This window comes from Vespula vulgaris, chromosome 10 (genome assembly GCF_905475345.1).
Source record: "Vespula vulgaris chromosome 10, iyVesVulg1.1, whole genome shotgun sequence".
Lineage (NCBI taxonomy): Eukaryota > Metazoa > Arthropoda > Insecta > Hymenoptera > Vespidae > Vespula > Vespula vulgaris.
In genome coordinates this window covers 5,813,038-5,829,631 of record NC_066595.1, presented here as the reverse complement: position 1 = coordinate 5,829,631, position 16,594 = coordinate 5,813,038, and the positions used below count along the sequence as shown (strand labels likewise).

The window sequence follows — 16,594 nt, the reverse complement described above, 5'->3', positions numbered from 1 at the left end:
CGACCTAGAGTCTGCGGATTGACCTTCAAAGAAAATTGCTAGTTTCTATATCGATTTATCACAGGTAATTAATATGTTCCTAATGATGGATATTCCTAATGATTGTAATAAATGTTAAATGAAATAAGAAAAGAGCATGGAGAAGTTCGAATAATTGTAATTTTGTTTTCTTCTCCTTCTGCTGCTTCTTTTTCGATCTTCTTTCTATTTCAATCTCTTCAATTCGAAACGAAATTCAAACATGCGTTCTCCTAACGTGTTTTATTAATTAATACAAAGCACAACATTGATATTTCGATCATGAATATTATTTCTACGTACCTAACTTATTTGTATCAAAATTAAAAATGATATATACTTTTGTTATCGGAAATAACAAGTTCGCAGAGGCGATGCGTTCTATCACACTTACTTCCAAAATGCAAAGAGAAAAGAAAATTTGATTTACATAATAAAATGTTGCCTTCACGCTTTGTAGAAATTCAAGTATGCACTCGACGAGCTCTAATCAACGTTAGAGAAAGGATACATAAAGCGAGCGTGAACGAGCGAAGAAGAGAGAGGAGAGGTACACTGAGAAAGTCAAATTTGCACGTATTCCTGTCATTCCTTTCATCATAAAGTAATATGTAATCTTCTTTGATAGTTGCAACACGCACTTCCTTTCAGATAGGAAAGCTCTTGTTGTTGATGAAGCTTTATAGATAGCTCTATGCACAAACACGCACGAACATACCTATATACTTCACAAAACACTAACAAAAAGAGGAACATTCGTTTCTCATTCTTTTCTAATCTCTTCGTGTTTCCACGAATTTACTCGTTAAAAAAAATATTCACACGATCTCTTCTACGTACGATCGAAAGAAGAAAAAAGAAGGAGAAGGAAAAAAAAAAAGAGAAAAAGAATACCTTTTCTTATTCAACGAAAAACAAATGTTCCAAACTTCGTACGTGTTTTCTCTCCTTTCAAATTTCGTATCTCTACCACAGGATTTCTCTCATCAGCGAGGATTCCGTCATGCATCTCGCATCAAAGGTGACATCTACGAGAGGTCACGACGAGAACGCGTTCTCCCATAGCGAAAACGTAAGGTAAGTTGGATCAACTAATTAAAGCGGCGCATATCTGACGGGCCTTGGCGATTAAGACGCTTATGTACAAGAGAGACAGAGACAGAGACACAGACAGAGACAGAGACAGAGACAGAGAGAGGGGAGGAGAGAAGGTAGGAGGTAGGCGAACTTAAGGAGGATGTAATCGTCTTAGGTCCGTAACGACCATCGGAGATGGGTTCTCATTAATCTTGCAACACGCCTGGAGCCGCTTGATATGCGGCCGAGGATCCTATAGGACGCAGCAGCGTGTCGTGTTCGCAGCGACACCACTACCACTAAAATGTTACCTCTATCATCGCTACTATTGCTATCATGAGAAAAGAGACTTTCACCATCGACCTAAGCAATCCTTTGGGAGTTGACGAGAGGCTTTGGGGTCATACGGTAACACTCTATGGTGCATCCCTGGTAACGTCTAGTAAAACCACTGTAACCACCGTCGACGCCATATAATGCATTCCATCCAAGATTAAGTAACCATGTTACCCTAAAGCTTTCCTATTTGCACGCAATGTGCTTGTGAAATCCATGCCATCGAATTTTGACGATTCCTTGATTCGGTTAAAGCTAAAATTTGCACGAGTATCCCGGTGGTGTATTTATATTATAGGTATTTCGAAGAGTTCTCGCAGTAATTTAGATCAGCATAAGAGATTTAACACGGTTAGAAACGTCTCTCTATTTAGCCAACTCACGGTGCCAAAGATAAGAATAACTTTTATACGTCGAGATTGACTAATCTATGTATATAAAGAAAAAAGAAAAAAAAACAAACAAAACAACTCTCGTCGAAATAATACTTAAATTCGTTTACGAGCTTTTCGGACGGTATAGGAATATTTTACTAAAAGACCCTTGAATTTGTTATCTATGCAGTCCCAAGAGAGACTCTCGTAATGGGAAGAGGTGATAGAAGAGAGAAGCAAGGATGGATGGATGGATGGATGGGTGGGTGGTTGGATGAGTGGGTGGGTTTGACTGGTTAGGTGAGTGGTGGAGGAGGAGGGAGATGATACAGAACAGAGACTCGAAAAGTTCGAGATACGTTCTCGATACGCTCTTAAGGCACCTTGTCGCGCGACGGTATGTCTTTAAGATTCCTTAGTATTCGTAGCACGGTATGGACGGATAGCTGCGCGTTTCCTTTTCAGTTCCGTGTGTGAATACGGTAGAAGAGAGCGAGCAAGAAAGATATTCGATAAGCAAGAGAAGAGAGAAGGAAAATCGAGACTCAGCTAGCTACTCGGATCGTGAACGATAAGTCTCGAGATTCTACCTCTGGTAAGAGTAGATAGAGAGCACCTTTCAGGAACACCAGGAACGTCTTGGATTCGAGATGATAGGCCGAAAAGGATAAGGAAGAAAGAGAGAGAGAGAGAAAGAAAGTGAGAAAGAGAGAGAGAGAGAGAAAGAGATGGGTGGATATTCGAGGCAAAGCATTTGAAAACGCCATTACTCTGGCGCGATCCATCTGCCAAGTTTCAAGGACTCGATCTCCTCTTGCTTGCTTCCTTTCCTTGGATCTGCTCAGACCGATCTACTTCTCCTTCCATGTCTCTTCTTACGATGAGATTAACGTGTATACACGAACGGATATACGAGCTCAGGAAACGTAGTACGCGTCAACGAGCGTTTCAACGTTTTAGTACACATACCTTTCCCTTGTGTACTTGATATATGTTCGCGAATATAGGAACTATTTCGATTAATGAAGATGAACCTTCTCTCGATCGTATGAGATATGTAAATTCCTAGAATAACTTTTGGGAAGGTATTACGTTAGATTTCTTTGCTTCGTTGAAGATAAATTACTTTCTTAACGTTGAATAAATGATTGAAATCAGTTCTTACTCTCTCTCTCTCTCTCTCTCTCTCTCTCTCTCTCTCTCTCTCTCTCTCTCTATATATATATATATATATATATATATATATATATATATATATTTAATTATTCTAATTAAGATGATCATTGATTTTCAAGTCAAATACGTTTTCGACTTCGCATTTAAAACGATCGATGAAGTTTTATTCCTATATGTTAATCGAAGTTTTTTTTTTAATCGCGCAAACATTATTAAAAAATTATATTTATCGTCGATCAAATATAGTTTGCGTATGTAATTAGATATGTAATTGTTGAAATTGCGAAAAACTAGGAATTTTAAACCCTTTCTCTATACTTCCTTTCCTCCTTATTCCTCCCTTCATTGAATAGCTTCTATTTACCCTACTACTTGGTGCTCTGACACGAATTATCGGAAATCGACTTTCCATGGAATAGATAGAGGATTATGTGGCGTCACGTGTTTGTTGGCCCTTGGTACTTGTGCAAATCGCAAACAGGTGCAGAATCTACAAATTTCCCATAGCTTTTATACAATCCTATCTGTAAAATGTATCATTACTATTCTAATTGATCGAATTCGAAGAGAAATGCAAATCTTAAATCGACTTCAACAATCTTCTCGAGATAATTAAGACAAATTCGTTCATAAGTTTTCTCTCTCTCTTTCTCTCTCTCTAAAATATATATACAGATATATTTTTTGTTTCCTTATCAGAATCAGAATCGTACTTCTGTGGATTCACTGCGAAGGATTAGGTTATCTATTCGAAATACATTCAACGAATGGAAATTATCGGGATTTGCATAAATCTTCCTTTATCCTCCTTCGCGAACAATTAAGGTTGCAGAGAGTGGTGAGATCGAGGAGTACAAAACAGGCATCCGCTTCGATAATTTCCTATCGGTGGGCTTTCTCCCATTGAGGGCCAATTCGAATGATTTTGCAGAGATAGTAAGAGCTAAGTCGAAGAAGTGGTCGCGACGATGGACACGAGGGGTTGGGATTCGAACGAGTGCTCGATGTGCGGATTAAGTCGAGAGGATACCTACTAAATCAGGAGCTCAGCCAGCTATGTCTGCGGTACCGAAGATAATAACCATTTTGCGCTTCCATAGGCTCTTCGTACACACAAAGAGAAAGAGAAGGAGAGAAAGAGAGAGGGAGAGAGAGAGAGAGAGAGTCCTGTCGTTATAAGCGATTTTACAACGACGAGGGTGAGAGAAGAGCCCATTCAATTAACTCTATAAAACGTAAATCGAAGCGTCAAACTTCTCCTCTTTCTCTCCCTTTTTCACTCACTTTTTCTCACTCTCTTCTTGCTTCCTTCATGGAACAGAAACCCTTCTTCTCTTTCTTTCTTTCTTTCTCTCTCTCTTTCTCTCTCTCTCTCAGCTTTTTTGAGTCACCTTTTAATCCGTGATCTCACGATTACTTCGATTCCACTTGAATTTTTTATCGAATTTAATAATATAAAAAACTACGATAAGCGACATTACCGAATCATCGAAATCTCGAAATTAATGATTACTTATGGTGATTTCGTTTAAATAAAACAATCTATGACCATTGTTCAAGATATAAGGTTCAAACATTTGATTCCTTCTTGGTTCAATAAATCGAATAAAATCTCGAAAGATCGTTTAAAAAGTGAACAATTCCTGCGATACAAATGACGACCAGGCTTTTCTTTATTTTATAGGAAGAGTTTAAAAAGTGTTGTTAGTCGGTGTACCAACAACTGAAGACGTATATAAAATAACTGAGAAATAAAAGACTGCAGGCCGAAACAACGATGATCACATAAGTAAGTAACATCAGATTACTTTTTATTTTATTCACTATTACTTTTTATCTTATACATATATATATATATATATATATATATATATATATATATATCCCCCTTTATATTGTCGCAAATTTTATTTCCTTTATCTACTTAATTATATAAATCAATAAAAAGTTGTGGGTAACAACTCATAAAATGAGTTCTTCTTCAAAGTAGTATATTTTTATGTTATTTGCGTAATGGTGGAAGAGGGTTGGGGGAGGGGGGGAGGGGGAAGGAAGGAGAGAAACGACCAGAATATAAACCTCCGCCCAAGACATTATAAGAACAGTTTCGTCGGAAAAGTTTCATGATGCATCTCTCTCTCTCTCTCTCTCTCCTTTTATTTTGCTTTTCTTTCCTTTTCTCTTATTTTCTTTTCTGTCTTTTCTTTTTTCTTTTCCTTTTTTTTTTTTTTTTATTACGCAGAGAAAAAAGAGGATGATATAACTTTGTAGAGAGAAGATTAAAATTCCAATAACAATAATCGTGACATTCTTTGAGGCGATTCGCTCAAGTGCAGGAAGAAGGGAGAAACCTCGGGAAATGTCCTTTTTCTACTTGACAAATGACGGATGTCGAGACTTCCCGTCTCTTTCTTTCACTCACTTATTCTTTCTTCATCCTTTCATCATCCCTCCCTTTATTTCCTTTTCTTTTTCTTTTTCTCTTTCTCTTTCTTTCTCTCTCTCTCTCTCTGTCTGCCTGTCTCTCTGTCTCTATCTCTATCTCTCTTTCTCTTTTCTTTCTCACGTCACCGCAAGACCATGGTTTCCATTCGGACTGAATTGCCCGCACGAAACAAACCGCTCAATTTGCGGTCCGGCAACCGAATGAATGACTACCCCTGGAATTTTAGCGAGTTTACGTATCGGCTCCATCGACCTCGTTTCTCCCCCTCAGTCCACACTATACTTTAGGAGATCTCTCAAACGAGCTCGTTTTTCAAACTACACCAAAAACGAACGTTCGAGGGATCATGTTGTTCGTTTAAAAATTTGTACGTCTCTGTTTTTAAACCGCTCATTTTTTCCCCTCTTTTCTATGGTTACATAAAAAAAAAAAAAGAAAAAAGTAAAGAAAAAAAAAAACGATGAAAATAGAAAAGAGAAAGCGAAAAAGAAAGAGTGAGAAAACGAGAGAAAAAAATTGGTGCACGAACGTTAATGGCTTACGCATATGCCGTGTATGTATTTGAATGACTTAATTGCATTACTGCTGGTAGTAAGGGTCATCCAATTTTGCGAATGCAATTTTGAGAATGCAATTTTGCGAATCCGCTTATTGTCGCGGAAAGATAGATGGCCGCGTGAGAAAGATAGATACGTGGGGATATATAAAGAGAGAGAGAGAGAGAGAAAGAGAAAGAGAGAGAGGGTAGGAAAGCAAAGATCGAGGGGAGGAAGCCGGTAAAATTTTATTGTCGTTTCTACCGCCCATGGCGAAGCCAATTTTTCTCGCGGAAAGCTTCCGCGTTCCGATAAAGAAACACGAGCACGCTCTTCGAACGTTCTACGATCGAAAATGCTGCTTCCGGCTCCCATTTATATCAATTTGAAGCTTAGCAATTTTTCTAACCTATCGAACTACCATGGTTTAAGATCTCGAAGAAAAAAGGTATGAAAATAAAATAAACATTTTCTTCGAGACTTTCTAGTAAAACTTTTCATTTTTACGCTCGTCTACGATATAACTCTCTCTCTCTCTCTCTCTCTCTCTCTCTCTCTCTCTCTCTCTCTCTCTCTCTCTCTCTCTCTCTCTTTCTCTCTTTTTCTCCATGTCCCTCTCATTTTCACTCTAGGTATCTATTTCTCTTTTCATCTCTCTCTTCCGCTTTTCTACCATTTTTTGTGCTTAACATCTCCGGGAAAGCTCTCATACGCAACTACGTGCGCGCATACCCGAGAACGTTGACGACACGTCCGCAGTTAACTCGTAGAAAAATGAAGTTTGTACGCTGCGTATTCGGTGCTGAATAAAGTTTTACGAGTCGCGAACGTGCTACTATGTGTAGTAGCGATTCTCTTGCAAACGTTGCACCATCGTCCTACCTCTTCCGATGTCAGCCCCGCGATCCTGCCAATTCAATATTTATAAAACTCGAAGAGCGCGATTTTATCGCTCACAATCGTCGTACATATCGAACATAAGTGTGTATATGTGTGCATATATAATGTGTGTATGTGTGTGTGTGTGTGTGCAAATGTAGGAGGATGAAAAGTTTAAAGGTGAACGTAGAAATGTCAGATATGTCCTTTGAGTGTTCAAGGCGAAAGTTATAAAGGGGAAAGAGATAAATTCACTTTATTCAAAATTAATAGAAATAAATTAAATTACTCTTTCCCTTTCTCTTTTTCTTTCTCTCTCTCTTTGTTTCTCTTTCTTTCTCATTCAATGGAATGCATGTATCATATATGTTCATACATTCTATATATAAGAGAATTGTCAAAGGCATACCAGTTATCTATATAATTTGTTCGTCATCAGCTTTGTTCTTACTATCGTTTAATAAACGTTAATAAATAATATATAAAGTAAATGAAGAATTGTAAGAACATATTTTTTCGTTAAACTTTGTTTTGTACGCGTCACGAATATTTGAAAAAAAAGAGAAGGAAAGAAAAAAACGTCTTATACTTAAATCGTATCTTTTTTGTAACTGTGTTATAACAGACTTAACACAAGTTATATTCGTTCCTGAAAAAAAGATTGAACGATTCGCTCGCAACCCAACAATGGTAAAAGGTTTACACTATAGGATGATATACGACATGAGATGGAAGGTTCAATAAGGTCAGTACAGTGGCCATATATTATGTACTTAAAAAAACATACTTCTTCCGACTTGTAAATTGTGATGGATGATTGATTCGACGTACGATTTATCAAATTTTATAACGAAATATTACTCTTAATATCATATCTTATTATTTAATTATAATAAAATTAATTCTTTGTTTAAAGGAATTTGCACGCCTTTAAAGAGTTTTGTTAATAATAACTTTCTCGATGACGTGCCAATTCGGCAAAACCAAAACATTAATAAATATTTTATCAGTCTTTCGATATCCACTGTACGATCTAATAAAAATTGTTATTAAACAAAAAATATAATATAACATAAAATGCCTTAAGTCATACGATTCTAGCAGCTTTAATCCACACTTTGTATAATTTACTAACATACGTATATGCATAACACTATTATGCGAATTCTGGTTAAACTAATGTATAATTTATGTACTTAAAGTACGTACCTTATCGATCCGAATAATTATCCAAAAACAGTTACCTATTAAATTTTACTTCGGATCGGACGTTAACGATTTAATAAAAACTTGTACTTATAAATGGATAATTTTTTAAATTTGCTAACTAAATTGGTCAAAGAATAGAGAAAAACTAGTTAAAGATTATAAAATGGCGATCCTTGTGTTCTATCGTAGGAATTCGTGTATCGGATCTTTCGTAGAAACGAAAAACACGATCTGCCGTTCAAGGAATCCTGTTCGATTTTTTTTTTTTTTCTTTTCGAGAACTACCACCGAGATTCCCGTGGTAGGCAGCAGCAGCTTTAAAACTTCGGATTTCAAGGAATGCCCACGAGTAACGCGTCCGCGCGCTATCCCATATATCTACCTACGAATCGATCCCTCTCGATTTCTTTTCTTTCTTTCTCTTCTCTTCTCTTCTCTTCTCTTCACTTTTTCCATTCTCTTTATCTCTTTCTCTATCTCTTCTTTTTGAAATGTAATCGAAACAAGGTCGAAACGGGACATCGCTGTTTATCGGTGATCTCTCGTAACTAACATGGATCCAGCAAGTATTCCGATTTTATCCACGGTGTAAGCAGAAAATTTAAAAAAAGAACAAAATAAAAAGACGACTTTTTTTAATATTTACGTATTCCAAATAGTAAATATTGATTGTTGATCTGTTAAAAAAAAAAAAATAAATTAAAAGTATTATGAAAAACACGAGAAATAGTCGTTTCTATGGGGTTATATATTCAAGAAACACCCGATGTATTATATACCACGTGTATATCTGCGAAGGTTAAAGGCCGAAACACGTAAGTCTACTGTACAGCTACGATTTAATAACGAGAACGAAGCGCAATCGATCCGTGCAAGACCCCTACATTAAACTTACCGAGTGCGAACTCCGAGTTCCGACCGAGTTTCTCGTTGTTAAAAGCAAAATTATTAATCGTACAGCAACATTGTATTTTTACCTGATTACAAACGATCTATCGTACATAATTTCTATTCGACAAAGCTCTGTCAAAGCCCTTATGAATAAATCAAACGTTTACATTAAACTTTGTGACTTTGAAAGAGACCTTTGTAGATACCCTATGAAATAAAATTCAAGAGCGAGAAACGATTTATCGAAATCATATTTAACCGCGTTTGATTGTACAATTATATTCGATTGAACTCAACTATATATATATATAAAAAAATATATATATATATACATATATCATAGGTATACAAAATGTTATAAGGAAAAAGGTAAAAGAGGAAAAAAAAAAGAAAGAATCAAAAGAAAAATTAAATTAAATTAAATTAAAAAAAAAGAAAAAAAGAAAACAGAAAAAACAGAGAGAGAGAGAGAGAGAGAGATACAGAAAGAAAAAAGAAGGCAAAGGTAACAAAAAACTACGCCTGCCAATTAAAAACATAATCGAAGCTCGGTCGAATATACCTGCTTTTCAACGTTTAACTCTCAAAGTCCTTTTCGAAAAGCAAAGCGACTATTCATCAAGGAATTGCACATGTACACCGCTAGGCGGTTAAGTACGGTTAATCATCCAGCAAACAGGGAAATAAGAGCGAAACCCTCGCGGAGCCTGGCTGATGGAACGATGGTGAGCCACGATTGGCTGACGGATGATCGCATTAAAACAAGAGCGACACACGTGCATATGTATATGGGTGTTAAGTGTATAGATGTATGTGTATGCGCGCGAGTGAACGAGCACATGCCCTCCGCGTGACTGCAGTTGCATCGAAGGGCTAAACTAAAGAGAAAGAGGGAGAGATAGGAAGAGAGAGAGAGAGAGAGAGAGAGAGAGAGAGAGAGAGAGAGAGGGAGTACTGACACCTGTCGCAGTACTGCCAGGAGCCGTCGACTCGAGTTATCGCAGCGAGCAATGGGATCCTTAATGCTTCTCGACTCTGATGATGAGAGGGATATCTATCTATCTCTATCTCTATCTCTATCTCTATCTCTCTGTCTCTGTCTCTCTCTCTCTCTCTGTTTCTCTGTGTCTCTCTTTTTCTCTCTATCTCTCTCCTGAATATACGAATGAATACGAGTTGTAAAAAATATTCAAACGAACGAATTTTATAACGCCACGTCGTTTATATGCTTTATGAAGTTGAATAATGAATTATAAGTGTACCGAATCAAAAGCTTATGATTACTTTTTTCACCTTTTTTTCTTTGTTCTTTTTCATTTTCGTCACGTTTCGCATCAACTCATTCCTATACACACACGTACTACTATTAATACTGTTATTATTACTATTATTATATTATCGTTATTAGATATGTTATGTGATTTTTATTGTGTCGAAAAGATAAGTCTGTTCAGAGGATCCTGCTGTTTCGAAACATTTAGCTAAACGGATTGGTTGTTTAGATATAATAATGTCTGCTACTTTTTACAGAGAAACCGAAGAGATAAAACATCGTCGTCGCAAGCACGGTGGAAATATCATTTTCCGATTGAAAAGTGTATATAATGTTGTAAATAACTAATAATAAATCCTGCTATTGCTTCAACTCATTATGGATGTAACATTATTATTATTATTATTATTATTATTATTATTATTATTATTATTATTATTATTATTATTATTATTATTATTATTATTATTATTATTATTATTATTATTATTATTATTATTATTATTATTATTATTATTATTATTATTATTATTATTATTATTATTATTATTATTATTATTATTATTATTATTATTATTATTATTATTATTATTATTATTATTATTATTATTATTATTATTATTATTATTATTATTATTATTATTATTATTATTATTATTATTATTATTATTATTATTATTATTATTATTATTATTATTATTATTATTATTATTATTATTATTATTATTATTATTATTATTATTATTATTATTATTATTATTATTATTATTATTATTATTATTTATACTATCATTAGATATTGTTGTGTATCATAAAGCATAATGTCTTCCTTGTTTAAAAACTGTTTGAACAATCTAAATGAAACTGATAGCAAATTAAAGTATCGCAGAATTTTTCAGAAATTTTTAATGACATCGAAATCACTGTGGAAATAGATATGCGTTACTTACGTTTCATTAAGATTAAGAAACATAAAGGTGCATTAAAGACCGTCGTTGTTGAAACGACTGAAATGAATAATTTATAAAAACAAAAATAAAAAAAAAATCATGGAAACCTTATTAATTTCATGAATCCATCTTTGCCAGTTTATAATTCTTTTTCTCTTTTTTCTTTTTCTTTCTTTTATATATATATATATATATATATATATATATATATATATATATATATATATATATATATATATATATATATTATACCCCTAGCGAGTTTCATTTCCCCGTACAGGTCTATCTCCATCGGTTCCTCCTCTTTGACCCTTTATTGCGGCATATATCAGCTGGAGGACACGAAGATTCGGCCGTAATCGGCACGTGCGCCTCGTAAATTGCTTCGAATACCTTCCGTCAGACAGCGTCAAATAAAAGATCGAGCTCTTTGCGATTACCGTAAAAAGAGTACAGTGCGGTAGGATCGATCGTCTATGAGGAAACAATTTTTCTTTTTTTCTTTTTTTTTTTGGAGATAATGGCTCACGAAGAGTAATTACTTGAATAATTACGAATATTTTTTCGGGAGATCGAACAAAGAATATCAAAGAAAAAGAGAGAGAAAGAAAGAGAAAGGATAAAGAGAGCTTGTCTCTTTAGAGAAAAGAAATTTATATATATATATATATATATATATATATATATATATATATATAAATGATAAAAGAGTTTATGATCGTCTCTATTCAAAGTAATCGCAATCTTATCGATTCGTTCAGAATTTCATAGAAGACGATCCTCTTAGTTGAAGTCCAATCAAGAATCGGATGATTCCACTGAACGGTGGACAAAGTAGACGATAAAAATCGTTACGATAAACCGCCAAAGCGGAGAAAGGAATTTACGACGCGTCAAGCTTCTCCCAGCAATTCCCGAAGCGGGTGGACGAGCTACCTAGCTAGACTAGCTACCTAGCTAGCTAGCTAGCTAGGAAGCAAGCAAGCAAACTATCGATCGATAGTCCTCGCGCGTATCGCGAGAGTCGAGCCAAGCGAACGCGCCATTGGAGCGGATCGTTTCCAATCGAAGTAGAATGGGGAAACCAGTGGCATATCAGAAGCTTTGTCAAATTTAAAGCCATGTCCCAATGGGAAATCGAAACTCAACGAAGGAAAGAAAGGAAAGCGATCAGTCGACCGGTACGAGAGGACTGCATGCTTCCCAATTTTGAATGTTTATACGTCGAATGAATACGATACTTCGGTATGTGTATTTCGATTCAAAGAAAAATAAAAAAAAAGAAAAAGAAAACAGGAAGAAAAAACAAAAAAAAAACGAACAAGAGAGAAAGGAAAACTTTTCGATCCGACCAGATAGTATGACCATATTGACGATTATAATCCAGAATAGAACGGGATACACATTGAAGCAATATTTAAATTTCGAGATGAAACGCGAATACGTCTCTTTGAAATTTAGAAATAATCGTTCGTTGGAATCTTCTATCGTTGTTGTCGAGAATTTTCCGTACCAAAAAGAAAAAAGAAATGAAAAAATAAAGAAAATATATATAAAAAAAAAACCGCGAAGAAAATAAAGAAGATAATTAAAGCGAAGGCGATTTGAACAAAGTCGGATTACACGCGTTCCTTTCTTTTCTTTTCGACAAGAGAAAAATGTTGGTTCGATTAAATACACATACGTACATGCATATATATCTATAAAAACTCTACGTACTCTTACATATATCGTACTCATATATAAAAGACGTCCGGAAGTAACGAAGCCGCCACGAATATTCTCGCACGCGAGAACACCTTATCAAATGAGAGCTTGTGCGAGAGGATAAGAAGGAAAAAAAGCGGTCAAAGCTTTTCGTCGAACTAGAGACCTTTTCGAGACCGTGCAGCACCGTTCATTTCAGTTCTTTAGAATCGATGTATTCGAGAGAGCAAGAGAAAAAGAAAAAAAAAAGAGAGAAAACAAGGGAAAGAAAAAAATACATGACCGAGAACGTGGTAGCATTGTACTACAATGGAAATGGAATATGCTCGCGGATTTTCGGAAAAACAGAAGTGCAGCTTCGATACGCGAAAACTGAAGAGGCGTGTATAGATTTTTCCCTTGTAAACTCGGATTTACGTTGGCACGAACCGAGCATCGTTAAACTTTTCCTTCTTTTCCACTACTTGCAAATTTCCCCGCTTATTTCTCTCCCTCTCTCTCTCTCTCTCTCTCTCTCTCTCTCTCTCTCTCTCTCTCTCTCTCTCTCTCTCTCTCTCTCTCTCTCTCCCTCCCTCCCTCCCTTTTTCTTCTTCGATATTCTTAACTACTGTACGGCTTAACTTCGATCGTGGATTAGGCCGGTCAATAAATCGTTCACCTCTTTGCTTTTCCTTCGATAAGCGCAAATCGCAAAGGAGTACGGTTGCACTGCTACGAAGTTCCTAAGTTTTATTAATCGTTTCTTCCGCGAAGAAACCGGTTCTGCATCCGTTCGATAGCGTGACCGTACGCCTGCCTATGTTCTTTCCTTTTCTTTTCTTTCCTTTTTTCATTTTCTTTCTTTCTTCTTCTTCTTCTTCTTCTTCTTCTTCTTCTTTTCCTTTTTTTTTTGCCTTCTCTTTTTCTATACCATCGGTATTTCGGTCCTTCACTGAACAACTGCACATTGCGAAAGAGCTTCGGGAGAGACCTCGATCGTGAAAGAACCGACACGAAATTGGGAATCGATAATAGAAAATACTGTAGATTTTTCTCGAGGAATCTATTATAAAATGCAATTTTCTTTACTATTACAATACCGTATCGGAATAATATTAATCGTTGAGAAGAAGACGAAGATTCTATTCGAAATCTTCTTCATTGCACATTATCGATGATAAAATCGGTATCGGTATAATAATCAACGATTATCATAATTACGCAATTAATAAGAAAACGAAGAAGGGAAGTTAAATTTATTCTTATATCCTTTGTAAAACTCCTAAGAATAATCAATCTTAAAATATCCATGATTGAGTCAATCATAACCTTTCGACTTCTTTACCCTATGTGAAAGGACGACCCTCGTATTTCCCGATCACCTTGGGCCTGAATGCCAGCGCATCTATCTGCACATGCTTACTCATGCATTTATCTGCATCTTACGACATCGAAGAAAACGAAAAGAAAAAAAAGAAAATAATAATAATCAATAATAAAATCTTATCGAAACTCAGATTAATGTCTATAGATATATCTCTCTAACGATTTCAATACTCCGACTTTTTATTAATTATTTCTTTTTGTTTTTTTTTTTCTACATATACTTTCGCGATCGCCATATTTGATCGAACTCGAAAACAGTAAAAAAAGAAAAATAGAAAGGAATAAAGAAAAAAAGGGGAAAAAAATAATAATAATAAAAAAAAAGAAGAAGAAATAGAAATAAGAATCTTTACAGCTCTCGAAGAGGATTCCTCTGAAATGGAAAAATCTCTCGTTCTTTCTCTTTCTCTTTCTCGTCGCGCGTCAACGTCACACGTCCAAGCCATTCTCCGCAGATTCTCTCTGCCATCCCCCTTTACCTTGCCTGACCCCTTCTCCTCCTCCTCCTCCTCCTCCTCCTCCTCCACCTCTTCCTCCCACCAAACTCCTCTCACATACTCGTCGTCCTTCGTCTTTGCGACCATCGACGGCAGGCGGTCCTTCTCAACAAAAATTCTCCTATAAAATGTAGTACCACCTATCCAACCGTCCTCCTTCTTTTCCTCTTGCTTCTCCTTCACCAAAAGGGTTGAGCTATAGGGTGGGACACTTTACGAGCAGCGATTTATCGGCCAGGATACCCTCTCTTCTTTTCGTCCTTCTCTGATACCTCTTCCCTCTCCTTCTTTCTCTCTCTCTCTCTTTCTCTCTTACGCCACCATCACTACCATCTCTCTCCTCTACTCCCTGCACCACCCATCTTCTACCGTTTCTCGCGAACAGTCCATAAATTGCAGCTATGTACTCGAAGAAAAAGAGTAAATGGGAAGAAAAGTAAGAGAAAGAAGGAAGAGATAAAGAGAGAAAGAGAGAGAGAGAGAGAGAGAGATAAATAAGAGGGAAGAAAAAACGAAAGGGAAAAAAAAGAAGAAAAAATCGTAGAAGAAGGGACAAACGTCGGTCGGAAAAACAACGTCGGATGGAAAGAGCACCATTTTTTAAATAAGAATCTTCGGAGGACACATCGTCGAATGCATCGAAGCAATAAACGCGCATTCCTCTTCTGTCATTCGCAGCATCCACTGCGAATGTGGGCACTGTCGTAAAAATATGAAGTAAACGCGAATGCATTCGAGCGTGCTAAACCGTAAAATCTTATTTTTCACTAGTTCTTTGAATATCATACCAGTATTCGACACTGAAAGAATCTTTCGCTAGCCAGTGAAAGATATCGATAAAAATTCTATGATCGATCGATCGATCTTAATATCCTCCATGCTCTTATTGATCGCGCTTCAAAAACAAATACATCGATAGCTATTAATAAAATCATTTAAATGTAGTAATAGTTAAATGAATGAATTTATTTTGATTACGTCCAATCAATTTTCACTACGTCTTAGTCATAAAAATAACTTTAACGCGTATTTTACGACAAGCGAACAATCTTAATTCGATCGGGAATCAGTAACTACTTGTTGTTTTAATTATTGTCGATCTTATTTTTTATCTTATATTTCCATGAAAATACGAACTCTTATTTATCTTAAAGAATCTTATAAAATTAATTACGTATAAATTCATAGTAGCTTAGTATCATACTTATTGCATAAACCTGATCGATTATTTCTCATCTTATTGATATTACATCTGTGTTTACTATATATTAAAAAAAAATTTAATATATTAATATAAATATCTGACCTGTATTATCCTTTGTTCATTTTATCCAATACACTTATGTATCTCGTGTCATGTTCGTTTAATAAAATGGATGCGATCGCCGCAAAACCAAATCCGTTATTCCAAAACTGTAAAAGAAAATGAAAAATTTTATTAGATCAATTTTTAATCGTGTTAACGAAATAACGTGCTAACTTAAAAGTCATTTGCTTATTTTTCATAACTCTTTTAGGCTGCATCAAGATCATTATCTAATAAATGATTTTCTATTTCCTTTTGATACCTAAACTGGTAGTTTGCCAGGTAACGTGAACTTGGAAAAAGATCAAGTTCACCTCAGAATCCGTGCGAGTAAACAGCAAACGTATAGACGACACCGTTAGGTCTTTAAATAGCTCATTCGTTCCAATACTCACGTACTTCTATCCGTAAAGCTTCATCGAAACAAAACTCGTGATTCGTAAAGAAAAAGATTTATTAATAAGGTAATTTCGTAATATTAATGAAACGAAATGTCAATCCAAAATGCAACGACTTCCATGACATAAAAATATTAAAAAAAAAAAAAAATGTGT

General features: G+C 35.5%; 1 protein-coding gene across 3 annotated transcripts in view; it reads right to left on the bottom strand.

Moving 5' to 3' along the window:
* LOC127067060 (putative polypeptide N-acetylgalactosaminyltransferase 9) overlaps positions 1 to 16,594 on the bottom strand; it is a 170,466-nt gene that overhangs the window by 131,711 nt on the left and 22,161 nt on the right. For all 3 annotated transcript variants that reach the window (XM_051001561.1, XM_051001555.1, XM_051001554.1), the window contains exon 2: positions 16,041 to 16,147. The gene's annotated coding sequence lies outside the window, so the exon portion shown is untranslated. The remainder of the gene's footprint in view (positions 1 to 16,040; positions 16,148 to 16,594) is intronic.